The following is an 11,017-nucleotide window of genomic DNA, read 5'->3' as shown; positions in this document are numbered from 1 at the left end:
ATGTTGTAAAATACATCAACACAGAATAATTAAGTTGCTTCAAGGGAATATTTTCAGGATATTAATTGTTTATTATCCTGAAAATAAGTTATATATCTCTCCCAGTCTAGGACTTCTCCTTTTTTTTAATGGCTTTTTTTTTGTTGTATGGAATTTCTAATTTGTGAAGTAGTTGAACTTATTCATCTTTTCCTTTATCATTTATGTCTTTTGTATCTTGCATTAAGAACTTCTTCTTTACATTATAGTCTTAAAGACATCTTCCTCTAATTTTGTCCAATCATTTTAATTTTTGGTTTTCACATGGAGTCTTTAATCCAATTGGAATTGATATATTGTTATTGTATTGATGTTCATATGCAGTATTGTTATTTTGCATGCAGCTAATTGACCCAGCTCTAATTAATTAATAGTCTATGTTTTCCTTACTTTAAATGCCACTTCAATCCCAGACACATTTTCCCTATATGTGGAAGTATATTTCAGGGTTCTCTATTACATTACTTATACAGGGTCCAGCACAAATAATGCCCCTTTTTTATTACATACTCTTATTACAAAATCATAAGCATGTAATTCAGTAACATAACAATATCACACTCTAGCACACCATATGACATTTTAGGTGAAATATTCAAATTAAAACTATAAATTATTACACTCATATTATTACCCTACTCTTGCCTGAGTGTGGTTGGTAGGGTAACTCCTTCTGCCAGGCCCTGTATTTCTATCCTTGAGCCAACCTTACTATCTTAATTACTGTAGTATCAAAATAAATTTTGATATAGAGATGGTAGGTCTAATCTCCTCCACTTTGTTCTTTTTCTTCAAAAGAACATCTTTACTATTATCGAACTTTTAATCTTTTACATAAATTTTAGAATCAGCTTACCCAGAAAAAGCTATTTTGGGTTTTTAATTATATACACTATTTATATCAACTATGAATATGACAGTTTTATCTTTTTCTTTACATCTTCTATAATATTTTTTTCCTTTTCTTGCTGCACTAGCCAGAAAGGGAATTACAACATTTAGTAGAAGCAGTGATACTAGACATCTTTGCTCTATACCTGATTTTAAAAGAAATGCTTTTGCCATTCCACAAGGAAGAATCATTTTCTCTAAATTTAAACCAATAGTTTTCAAACTTCAGTGTGCTTTAGAATTATTTGGAGCAATCACAGCTGTCTAAGGCCGCTGGGCCCATCCCCCGCATTTCTGACGTAGTAGGTCTGGGATGGGATCCCAGAATTTGCATTTCTAGCAAGTTTCCAGGGGAGACTGATGTTGCTGTCCTGAGAGCACATTTAGAGAATCGCTGGTGTAGACGTCACTCTACTCAGAGAGCGCCCTGTGAGACCCCATCATCTATTCTCCTCTCCCTCTTTAGCAATGAAACTCCAGTTTTCACTTGGGAACTTTGCAGCCGAGGGGAAAAGATTTTAACTCCCAGACGTCTTTACAACTAGGTGTTATCATGTGACTACGTTGGGGACATGAAATATAAAGCCAAGTGGTGTTTGAGATGTGTGGGAAAGTTCCTTCAAAGAGAAGTGCTCACATTATACGTTGTTGTGAAACATGCCACGTAAACAGAGTGGGTTAAAGTGAACATTTCACTTTGCTCATAGTTTTGTGTGTCAGGAATTCAGGAAGGGTTTGGCTCCATCAGATCTGGAAGAAGGTGTCTTCACTCATATGTCTGGAAGTTCTGTGCTCCTTGGCCTCTCTTCACATAGTATTTTCCTCCAGGGAGGTTCGACATGGCTTGGGTTTATCATACCGTGGTGGCCTTAGAATAGTCCCATTTTATTAGGCTAAGGAACTTCACATTTCTTTTTATCATGAATCTTTGTTGACCTTCATTAAATTCTTTCAGCATCTATCAAGATGGTATTTTCTGAATTCAAATTTTTTCTCTTATACCAATTTGGAAGTTTTAGGTTCAATTTCAATTATTTTAGAAGTTAACGTTAAATATTTAACAAGTATTTTAACAAAGTATATATACAAGCATTTCTCCTTTTGTCTTACATGTTATTACAGAAATTTAATTATATTTCATACATTTATTAATTTGTTAAGCAAATATTTGAGTATTTATTATATACCAACACTGTTCTAGGAGCATGGAATACACCAGTATGCAAAATATGCCAACATACACGAGTAAGTAAAATCTTCCAAAATAAGAATTCTTATCCCATGTCCTTATGAGGGCAGGCCTATAGTTAAGAGTTCTAAGGAAATTTTTTGCTTTGGTCCATACTACCTCTACTGCAACAAGACCAAAATTTCGGGAGAAATAGAAAAATTTCATTGTAACTTATCTTTGTATATGAGCTGATAGAAATATAAGTTGAAATAGATCAATTAAACTTTACATACATATATAAACACATGTACACAGAAGTACAAACACACATATATTTTATCAAAATATTCTCTACATATTTTAAAGAGTGCTGATATTTCAAAGGGCTTATTGCCAAAAATAGAAGAACAAAACAGGGGAAAAGGCATACCTTTTCTCCTGTTTCTCAGGCACTTTCCTCTATTTTAGCTAATTTATTTGGTATTTAATTCCCTATTTCTAAACAACATGTTTGTACTACTACCTCCAGGTTTTTTATTTTAGTCATTATACATTAATTCCCTAGGTTGACAGATGAGATTTAGCTGTTTTTGACTTCACCTCCACCATTATCCCCTTCACTCCTTTTTCTCTGAAGGTTAATTCCAGGAAAGGCAGTGAGGGGTTTATTTTGTATAGTCACATGCTAATATTGGCCTATATGACCTATATTCTGTATTAACTATTTTATAACTAACTATACAAACTCTATTTCAGGCAAATAACGCCGTATTCATTTGTTCATTCATTCACCAAACACTATCCTGAGCTTGGGACTGACTGTGCTCGAAGCTGCACCGGCAGGTGGCCCTGTTAGGTGCGTGCCCAGGAGGACTGGAGACCTGAACGGAACTGAGCAGTTTTGTGCAGTGTCCCTAGCACAAGAGGGTCTGTCAACCTGGAACTTGAAATACACACAGAGGAACATAGAAAAGAGGGCAACTAAAGAGAACGATGGCAAATGTGAAAGGAGACTTGCTAATATAGTGGGACCTTGATCACTGGAAGCAGGCATTTCAGAATGACACAAAAAGAGATGGGAAGTTGATGTTTCCTCAGCCAGAAGCTTCTATGGTTAGTATTTCACCTGACAATTCTAGAACTTCATACTAACCACTGGAAAAGGGGAGGGTGGGGATGGCTAGAGATAGAGAAACTGGCTAAGAACAACCACAACGGTCCAATGACTTCCATACTCATTTTCTTTTCTTTTTTTGGTCGGGGAGAGAAGGGCTTATAAAGATCTCAGAAATTTCAAATGTATTTTTTGAAATTGTGATTTAGGATTCCAGCTTTATTTCAACATCCCAGGACTGCTTTGAAGTTCTGTTATTGAACATTATCTAGAGTCATTTCTTTGCCAAATATCTCTAAGTAACTTAAAAATATTTAGTTCTTTGTAGTTTAAAAGGTTTCTTTAGATATGGAAACTCTAATACAGATTTGTTCCTAACACCATCTAACTCTGCTTTCACTCTGTGACCTAAGGTATCCTGTATTGTACAAATCCAATTTATTCCTTAAAATATTTTGGATATTTCAATTTCAAATAGCCTGAGCCCATATTTTATTATTTTTTAGGTGAGAAAAATAAAAACATATTTCTTAAAATCCCAACCAGTCTCCCCACATAGCACTAAAACACTCATAGAAATCTCTGTAATAAAAGATATAAATAATTTCAAACGCCAGTTACATTTAACGAACGCAGTGAGTATAGACAAATGCTCTGTGCAAACATGTTGTCCAATATCCAGTACAAATTATGTTGTTGTCTCTACCTCCTTATGTTTTTTATTCACTCTCCTCTTGCAAAATGCTTTCTCACTCTCGACTCTCTCTTTAGTGATTGAGTTTTTCCAGGCCTCTTTGGCATTCTCTCTTAATGATGGGGGGAAGATGATGGCAATAACACAAGTTCCAACAACACAAGGAAGAGGGAAGCCATCTTTCAGGAGAAATTGCCAAGATAGACTGCAGGGCACCCCACATGCGCTTGCCCAGACTTGTGATCAAATGATGAGTTTCACTGGCCCTGGCATGCAAATACTTTATAACAGGATTTCAGTTAGGCTAATGCATGTGGGGCAAAAATAGTTTCAAGTCATTAGAGAGAATGTTTGGAGAGTGAGATTCAGGTAGTAAATTCAGTATCTGTAATGTGTCCTGTGTACCCACTGCCTTTGCTAAAACAAACAGACAAAAAAAAAAAACTAGAAAAAGGGTTTTATAATTAATAACTACAAACAGAATACTAAAAATAAAACTGATTACATTTATTTAATTCCTTATTAGTTGCATTCTGTCTTCTGACTAGACAACAAACTTTTTGTGCCAGGCAGAGAGCTGCTTATGACCCAGACGGAGAACCTCTGCTGAGTTTGTAAGCTTTGCTCCAGAAAGTGTTTGTTTTCTCACAGTTTCCATCTAAGGATTCCATGTCTCTGTCTCTAGGTGAATGGGTTATTTCGCCATAGCACCCCACCTCATTAAACAAACCGAACCTTTCCTCAACCCTAACTGCCGAGCCAAAGTAGAAAACAGTCTGATCATTTATACTGATATTCTTCTAAAATGTGATTATTAAAATAGAAGCAGGAACTATTAGGTCATAGGTAATTATTCATCATTGTGCATGATTTGTGTATATTTTAGAGAAAAAAAGAAAGAAATAAAAAATATATAAGGGAGAATTAAATATCCTTCTCCCAATGAACTTCAACTTTAGCCTGAATCACTTCTTCACCTAACCCCTCTTCTCTTATTTTGCAAAAACAACATTTTCCTTTATTAGATGAAGTTTCTAGTGTCCACAAAGTCCCTTTTTCTGCTTCAGGGCTTAGTTCTGGGGTCACAAGGCTATAGCTATTTACTTACACTTACTAGGGCAAAGGCCTTCTGTCTCACTCCTCAGTTCTCTGAATAGACTCTGACGTATTTAAACTGGCCAGCTAGACTTCCAGAGGAAATCTGGCTTTAGACTTCCAGAAGTCTCCTTCCCCTTTCTTTTCTTTTTGTGCTTAGAAGAGGAAAGAGCAAGAAGACAATAGCAAGCCCTGACAGACACCAATATATCCAACAGGGCAGAAAGTTCTCCCCGTACCCAGAGGACCTGTTACTCATCCAGGATGACTTCCTCCCCGCCCCACCCCTTAGAGCACCCCTGTGTGGTACTTATTGAAGAGGCAGTTTGCACAGACTTCCCCAGGTCAGCACTATCTGACAGAAATATATTATATGTCGCATGCTATGTAAAACTTGATTGTAGCCACATTAAAAAAGTAAAACTCAACAGGTAAATTAATTTTGATATTATACTTAATAAAACAGTACATTCAAAATAAAATATTATCTTTCAATATATAATCCATATAAAAATATTAATGAGCTATTTTAGATTTTCTTCTTACTAAGCATAATTTACATTTACAACACATCAAATTTAGATGCTCAGTTTTTCTGAGGAGTAGCTGAAGTGTATAATTTTATATAATTTATAGTTGGGACAGTACATTTCCATACCTAAGGTGTTCCAAACCTACTTAAAACTTTTCCCATACCAAAAAATCATTTTCCTTTGCTATTTGCATCCGTATTGACAAAAGTGTGTATTTTTTTAAATAATTGCTTTGGCTTTAAAGCAGAAGATATCAGTTTCTAATATATGTCTGTCTAAGCAAATTTATTAACTCCTGTGTTAACTCAGTATGATTAACATGAAACTCAAAATGATATTGCCAGGAAGAAAACCAACTCTTTATCAGTGTAGAGTTCTTCACGTTTTTCTTGTGGTTTTGCAGCCAGTTTACATTATACTATCAATTACAATTAATATCTTCTCATGTAAGTCTTACAATGACTCATGTAAGAAAAGTGTAAAAATCATTATTATTAATCATATTATGAAAAGTTTCAATTTCAACTTAACAGTCTTGTATCTGTCTAGCTAAGTCCCAGATAAATTTTTCCTTTCAGTGGGCCTTCAAAGTTAGCTTATTTATATGCAGTGTCATATTGGTGTGAAAATGTAAATCACACTGTAATTTTCCTTTGATTATTGCGTATTTGGCAAAAATTTCTTCAAGAAAATCTTAAATTGGAATTAACAGTTTAGCAAATCTTTGTTATAGTAAAACTTCTATGCTTCAACCAAAGAGCATTGGTGAAGTCATGAAGCCATTACATTCACTGTCTTCTATTTCTTTTAACTCCTGTAATGATTCATGTATATGGTGAGTGACTGTAAGAACTGTGTCCAGGACAAATTCCATGGAGTCTACTTCAGAAAATTGAGCATAAATATTTGTAAGATATATCACAGAGTGAAAGAAAGACATAAAGGAAACATTAGTTTCTTTTTAAAAATTCCAACAAATCTGGGTCTTTGAACTAACATTGTTAAAAAACTGCTTGTTGTGTTAGAAATTAATTTTTTAATATCTAGCCAAAAATTCTTTTTTGACAGACGTGAAATATTGAAAAATGCCTATGCCATGACTTTGATATTTTAGGGCATGAATAGACAATATTTCTTTGTAAATGAAGGAGTCTTTGGAGACAAAACATACCCAAAGTACTAATTGGGTAGTGTCTTATGACTCATTTTTAAAGCTAAAAAAACAAACCAAAAAACCTTACAATTTTCTACAGTTTGAATCATTTGATCTTTGAAATTATTATAAAGGTCTTGTATTCTATAAGCATTGTTTGTGCTTAATTGAATTTCTTTTTGTGAAGTATCTGTTTTTTACTATTTCCCTTATAATTTTATTAAAAAAATTTTATGCCTAAAATAATGGTATGTTTAATCATCCTCCATCTAAAAGTGTGTGTGTGTGTGTGTGTGTGTGTGTGTGTGTGTGTGCGTGAATCAAAGCAATCTTGCATGTAGCCAAAGTTGCAAGGTCAGAGCCTATTAAAAGCCTTAAAAATTTGTGACAACATAGGTAGACCTGGAAGACATTATGGTGAGTAAAATGAGTCAGTAACAGAAGGGCAAATACTGCATGATTCCACTTATATAAGATAATCTAAACCAGTGAGACTTACAGAAGTAGAAAATAGAATGTTGGTTGCCCGAGGATTGGGGGTGGGGAGAAATGAGGAGTTGGTCAGTGGGTATAAAGTTTAAGTTGTACCAGGTAAGTTCTAGAGATCTGCTGTACAACACAGTGCCTATATTTAAGAACACGGTACAGATGCTCCTCAGCTTATGATGGGATTACATCCTGATAAATCCATCCTAAGTTGAAAATGTATTTACCTAACCCAAGGAACATCAGAGTTTACATAGCATGGCCCTCTGTAAAGGTGCTCAGAACACTTACATTAGCGTACAGTTGGGCAAGTATCTTGAGTTACATCTCAAGAGTAATTGTCTTCTTTTTCTCACCAGAAGCAGGAGACAAAAATGGGTGTTTTGTAGACAAGATGGAATACAAAAAACACAGAATACAATATCTAAGAAATGCTAGCAACACAGTAGACTGTTAGAGTATGGGTTGTAGACCCTCATGGTTGGTTGTGTGGCTAACAGGGAGCCACGGCTGGCTGCCTCGGCCCAGCATCATGAGAGAACATTCTACACATTGCTGGCCTGGGAAAGGACGGACATTGAGAGTCCAAAGCATGGTCTCTGTGGGCGTGTATCAATCACTCTTGCACTGCTGTAAGTCAAAAAATCGCACGTGAAGCCATATTAAGTTGGGGACTGCCTGTATGTGTACTTCAAATTTTTGTTAAGAGTGTAGGTCTCTTGCTAAGTGTTTTTCAGGTGTGCACGTGCACACACACACACATATAAAGGGACACAAGAAAGCCTTTGGAGGGTATAGGTAACGTTTATTATCTTTATTGTAGTGATAGTGCCACAAGTGCATGCATATGTCCAAACTCATAAAATTGTATGTGTTATGTATGTACATTTTAAAAATGTCATTATACCTCAGTGAAGCTGTAAAAAAGAAAAAGAAGAGAGATTGCCTACAAAGATGAAAAAGTTTTTTCTTAAATACTTAATTCTGACCTGAAGTAATTAATTTCATCATTTCTTTTTTGAATGTTGAGAGGGAATTTATCAAATTTAGTATGTAACTTGCTGAAAATATGTCTTAATATTGTACACTTTATTATCTTAAAAAATATTTACATGACAGTTTTCTCATTGGTCCATTCCAGCAACTTGCAATTGCCATTTATTGTGAAATTTACCACCTATCTTTCTCAATGTCTCTTTTTCTGTGTGTTTACATCAGAATACTGGCTTTTGCAGCTCTGTGCAATTCTGCCTCAGTAGAAAGCAAAATTCATTTTAAAATTTGTTCATACTTATTTTTTAAGCTAGACAGATAATTTGTGTTACAACTAAAATATTTTTATTTAATTATCAATTATGATTTATATAGCTATCACTATAACTTGTGCTGTCTGCATAAAATATTTAAATGAACACATTACATTGGTGGATAGAAAAAAAAACATTCGAACTGAACCAATATGTGGGCATGAACTAGATCAATGAAGTGTTTACATGTGATGCTAGAAACAATGCATGTGCTCAACAGGCACACCCTAATACAGGGGTGGGGAAAAGTAAGTTTGCTAGTGGGGAAAATAATACATACAATAGTTAATAAATAATAATATGAAAATAAACTGTTTTGCATACTCATAACTGTAAACCTACTTTTACCAATCCCTATATAATGACATCTTACGTGAGAAACAGTGAAAAAGAAACGCAGTCCTGACTGAATGATCAAGTTGTGTTATTGGAAAACTAGTTTACATTGCTTCAATTTTTAATGTAAGCTGTTACAATTAAGTAAAATATAAAATATAGTACCCCTGCTGCAGTAGCCACATTTCAAGCTGCCAGTGGCCACATGTGACGAGCGGTTCCTGTGCTGGACCGTGCGGCCTGCAGTTACGCAGTAATTAGGCCGCATGGACTCCGGGCTGAATCTGAGAGGCCTCTGTAAGGGGAGCTCTAGTCCAGTTTCCTAAATGAACATTTATAAACACACATGAACAGATATTTAGAAAACATGCTTATGCTATAATTCATTGTGTCTTCTCTAAGAATATAATAAACTAACTATAAATTAAGAATAAAAAATCTCAACTTTCAGAAATCATGATTACACAAATTCCACATTTTTTCTTTATTACATATTATATTAAATAGATATTGCATGTAAACCATTTAACACAATGGCTGGAGCATAATAAGCCACACAGTTGTTTGTTTTTTTTCCCCTCTGTCACCTAATTGCTGCAAATTATAAGGTAAAAAAGTTTGATGTTATTGTCCACTTGCTGCTACCTCTGGGAGTGGGGTCAGGGCCGGGGGTGATGGCTGACCTCTGAGGCTGGGCTTCTAAGGTAGCAGATGTCCTCATCACTGTCCCTCTCCCCAACCCATGACCCCTTATCTGACTTCCAGGGTAGGGAGCTTGCACACTCCATGAGGTCATCATCTCATGTTGGTGGCTTCTCCTCCTCCTTCTTCCCCCACCCCTCCTTTTCCTTCTTCTTCTTTAAGATTTTATTCATTTATTTTTTTAGAGGGGAGTAAGGAAAGTAGCAGAAGAGGGAGAGAAACACCAATACAAGAGAGAAACATCGATGGGTTGCCTCTCATAGGCACCCGACAAGAACCAAAACTGCAACATAGGCATATGCCTTGACTGGAATCAAGCCCCATGCCCTTTTGCTTTCCGAGATGAAGCCTAACCAGCTGAACTACACCTGTCAGGGCTCAAGCTGGCATGTTCTTGCTAGCCTCTCCACCCCCCGACCACATGTATGGGGAAGGCTGGCCGCTGAGGGAGGACCTTACTCAAGGGTAAGCTCGGAGGAAACAAAAAAACAAGCCTTCACTTAGCAATTGTTTGGGAAGCAAGGAAGGAGATCTCCTTCCCCTGACCTTGATCTTTGTGTATCCAAGAAAGTCCTGCAGAGGAGTCCAGAAGCTGGCTGCATGGCTTTAGCTTTACTCCCTGGGACCTATTGGTTACTAAGACCTGAGACTCTCCCGTGATCACAGCTGCTTCTTCCTTGGCCAGATGTGCCTGCTAAAGATTTTCATATATTTTAGGTTATTGGAGTTTGAGTGAGGCAATGATTATAAGCAACAAATTTAAAGACTTTCCAGTCTGTAGCATTGTGAGAAGATACCCTTTCTACCTTAAAACATGTTAGTCTATGGTTCAACTTCTGAATATTAGACTGTCACATGGTGTCAGGAACATTGTCATCATAAATTTGAAAAAGGGAGTTGTAAGAGTAAAACTAGTATTTCTGAGAGCTTGCCATATGCTAGGTGTCTCATTAATCCTGAAAGCAACATTGGTTGGGACTGTTTTTATCTACAATTTTGAGATGATAGCCTGAGGCTATGAGGTGATAAATAACTTGCCCAAGAAGAACATAAGGCTGGTAAAGGGTGTAGCTTGGATTCAAACCTAAACAATGTACTGTAGAATTTGATATTTTTTGCATATGTGTGCAAATATATTATATGTGACATATACAAAGTGTGTTTATATATGATGTGTCTGTACATATATATGTGTTGATAGAAAACATTTCTATTTTTTAACTTATCACTTCTATTAAACCTTTGTGAACAGAAATCAAAGATATATACAGTGATTTACTCATGTTTGCCTATAATACTCAGTATTTTTGCTGTTATTGCTATTGCTGAATTGAATGAACCATGTAATATTTTTAACTTAACCTTGAAAATTGCACCACCTTCTTATTTTGGAAGAGACTCCAGAATAAAACATATTGCAAGATAAGGTAATAAACAGTAAAGTCCTGCACAGCAGAGTGAGTGATACAAGGAGATTAGACAACACTTAAATTTAA

This window comes from Pteronotus mesoamericanus, unplaced genomic scaffold, assembly GCF_021234165.1.
Source record: "Pteronotus mesoamericanus isolate MK-2021 breed Mesoamerican mustached bat unplaced genomic scaffold, CSHL_Meso_final scaffold_705, whole genome shotgun sequence".
Taxonomy (NCBI): Eukaryota; Metazoa; Chordata; class Mammalia; order Chiroptera; family Mormoopidae; genus Pteronotus; species Pteronotus mesoamericanus.
Note: the sequence above shows the minus strand (reverse complement) of the source record.